The following is a 3,644-nucleotide window of genomic DNA, read 5'->3' as shown; positions in this document are numbered from 1 at the left end:
GGTAGACAAGTGTTGTACTTGTCGAACCACGGGATAACTCGCGTGTCTCTTGTGATTGCTTTTTGTGTGATTGTTGTGATTCGCAAGAGCTCTCTTTATAGTCACTTGGTATTATCTCTCTAACACTTAACCAAGTTTTGCGGCTATAAGTTTTAAGTTTTTACAGGATCACCTATTCACCCCCCTCTAGGTGCTCACAATGCCTTCGCAGACGACCGTTGGCGTGAAGTAGCCGTTGCTCCGTTGGCACACCGGACAGTTCGGTGCTACACCGGACAGTCCGGTGAATTATAGTGGAGCGGCTCTCAGAATTCCCGAAGGTGGCAAGATCGGAGTTGGGTTCCCTAGTGCACCGGACAGTCCGGTGCGCCAGACCAGGGCACACTTCGGTTGACTTTTGCTTCCTTTGTTTGAACCCTTTCTTTTGACTTGTATTGGTTTGTTGTGAACCTTTGGCACCTGTAGAACTTATAATCTAGAGCAAACTAGTTAGTCCGATAATTTGTGTTGGGCAATTCAACCACCAAAATTCATATGGAAAAGGTTTGACCCTATTTCCCTTTTAGTAAGCTTGTCACTAGCCTGGCATGGTCAGCGATTAAGGTTTCACTACACGACGGTTCACTTACAGCGACCTACGGTTGGTTGCTAAAACGGCCTTCAGCGACCTACGGTTGGTCGCTAAAAACTTTTAGCGACCCATAAGGATGGTCGCTATAAGTGCCGTCGCTAAAGGCTTTAGCGACCGACATCTTTTTAGCGACCGATTGTCCGTTGCTAATATTGTATATTTAGCGACCAACCGTGGGTTGTTGTACTATAGATTTAGCAACCAATCGTGAGTCGTTATACTATACATTTAGCAACCAACAGAAAGTTGCCCCAAGTTATAATCGTTAATAATGATAATATACCATTAATTAGCATTCAACAACTGTTATATATACAAAAGCATCACAAATCACCAATTTTTATACACATAATCACATAGATATACAAATTTAATTAGTATTGCACAATGATAGATCCACATCACATAAACCATCAACAAGCACCACAACAAAATCATTCACAAAACCTACACATATTATATGTTTTGCACATATTTGCAAACACTTTACAAAATCATTCACAAAAGTCCTAACGCTTCAAGTGATTCGCAAAAGCCTTCACAAAAGCACTTCAACTTCTTGTATCCTCTTCTTTTAAGGCACAAGCTTGTAGGGGTTGTGATGTCGCCACTTACTTGATGCTAACAAGACATTTCCTTCACCAAAGCCATCTTCAACACTTCGCCCATAAAAAAGATCAATTCTCTTTTTCAATTGCTTGTCTGCAAGACAAGTGATAATTGCAATAAGTAACATGATATATTAACCAGAAGGTATGCTAGCACCATAACGACCAAAGAAGATGGTATGCTAGGAAAGATATTATGAAGAAGACATTCGCCCGGCTCAAGAAGGAATCGCTCCCCTAGTTTTCAATCAAAATCACTTACTCGAGCAGTCGCTGATGGCGACGACGACATATAAGTTCTAGTTTACAACGAACAATTTAAAATTAAGCAACAATGATAATATATTCTGTAGTAAATAAATATAAATAAGAATGTTGAGATATACGTTAACAAAATAAGATTAATTTACCATTGCTAATGTTAATGACATAAGTGGTACTAAAAATCTGAAACAACACGCAATTTTTACTAACCGAGGAGGAAGAAAAGCGAGTGCCAAGAAAATGGAGGATAGTAAAATGGAATTACTATTTTGGTTTATACCCTAAGCGAAAAGCGAGTGCAATTTTTACTAAACAACACACAATTACATTAGCTTCTACTTGCCATTTTGGTTTATACCCTAAGTTTCGTAGACTTTCCTTCGTCAACCAAACTATCAACTATCGGTCGATTTTAACTTGCCAGCTATAGCTGGATCAGATCAGCAGCACGGTGGCTCCATAAATCCTATCCATACGACAGCAATGCTTGTATGTAGACTTGCAAGCCACATGTGTCCATCGTGTGCCATAGAATAATGGACGCGCGCTGCTGCAGATTAGGAGAACCAACCAACCTATCTTGTACTCTGTAAGAGTCCAAAACTGAACAGAGGCAACTGTCGAAAGGGATTCTCACAAAGAAAAGGCATGGGTTGTTGTGAGTAAAACTACATTATCCCAAGGACACTATTCCATGTAGGAGTAGGATTCGTCGCTAGTGTTTGTTCCGCACTGGGCTTGGGTAATACCCATCGGCCATCACTTCCTTCCAGTTTTAGAGGCGAGCAGAACATGAGCAACGTTAGCGAGCAGAAGAACATGAGCTCTTACCGACCTGTTGTGACTTGAGCTTTTTGCCGAGGCCATGAGCGTACGAGGCCAGCTCCTTCCGCTCCTTCACGCTCAGCTTCGGCCGCGGCAGCCGTGGGAGCACGAACGACTTGGGCGCCTCTGCCTCGGCCGTAGATTCCTCATCTATGGAGCGGAGGTGGTAGGAGAGTTGGGCGAGAGGAAGGCGGAGGAGGGTTACCGCCGCCGCGGGGCCTGGTCGGCCTGGGCGCCGAGCTGAGGGAAGGGAGGAGAGAAGTGAGGGCAGAGAGAAGAGGGAAGGGAGAGATAGAGGCGGCGGCGGCTGCGGCGGGGAGAGACGCGCGGCTGCTAGGGTTAGGTAGATGGGCCCCTAGTGGGCCTTAGGGTTAGGGAGGGTTTTCTTTTTTTATTTCGAAATGCATTTTTAAATTACTCAAAAAAATCATAAAAATTTTACCAAATAAATAATAAACATTTTAAATAAATTATTACGAATGCAAATCAATAATAAACATTTGAATAAAATTTATTACCCTATTTATCGTAATAACTAAATTCATTATTTTTAGTTGGTGGCTTTTATAGTGTTACAACAACTAAAATATTGCATCATTTTCTGTAGGATGCTCGTTAAACTCATCATCATTGTTACCATGATTCACAAAAGAGGACAAAGCTTCTCCATGTAAGGTCCATGTTGTGTATCCTTTTAGAAAACCATCACATATCAATTGTTCTCGCACTTCACCGGCCTCTCTCCAAAATGAGTTAACACACTTCTTGCAAGGGCATAGTATCTTGTTTCCTATTGCTGAATGTCTAAATGCAAAAGCTAGAAAACCATTCACCCCTTGTTTATAAACCTTTGTCTCCCTAGAAAACCATTCACTTGTGATCCATGATTTATCCATACTCTTTATGTAGGATTTGAAATGACTTTCAACTCGAATCTAATATCATATAAGCACAAAGAACACAATTGCATACTATAGTCATGTCCATACATAAACAAACCATGAAATAAACATACAAGCAATATTAAAAAGAAATAAATCACCACACAATTTAGCGATCAATGTTTACTTGTTTTAATTAATTTTTAGTCACTAACATCTACATGTATATTCAGGCTATAAGATTTGATAGTGATCCTTGCTCTATAGCGACCCACCGCTAGTCTCCGACGATATCTATAGCGACCAACCATAAGTTGTTAAATTTCTATACTTTTAGCGACCAACCGACTATTGCTACAAAAGGATTTAGCGACTGACCGTCGGTCCCTAACCTTTAGCAACCAACAGTTGGTACCTAATAAGGGTCGCTAAAGA

General features: G+C 41.1%; 1 long non-coding RNA gene across 1 annotated transcript; it reads right to left on the bottom strand.

The window, feature by feature from the left end:
• Positions 1–900: 900 nt before the first annotated feature.
• Positions 901–2,696, bottom strand: LOC111590597 (uncharacterized). Its single transcript, XR_002749733.2, has 2 exons — positions 2,339–2,696; positions 901–1,333 (listed from the first exon to the last, which is right to left on the bottom strand). It is a non-coding gene; the product is annotated as an uncharacterized lncRNA (long non-coding RNA).
• Positions 2,697–3,644: the final 948 nt, after the last annotated feature.

Source organism: Zea mays, chromosome 1 (assembly GCF_902167145.1).
Source record: "Zea mays cultivar B73 chromosome 1, Zm-B73-REFERENCE-NAM-5.0, whole genome shotgun sequence".
Classification (NCBI taxonomy): Eukaryota; Viridiplantae; Streptophyta; class Magnoliopsida; order Poales; family Poaceae; genus Zea; species Zea mays.
The sequence above is the reverse complement of the archived record's forward strand: the minus strand, read 5'-3'. Positions and strand labels throughout refer to the sequence as shown.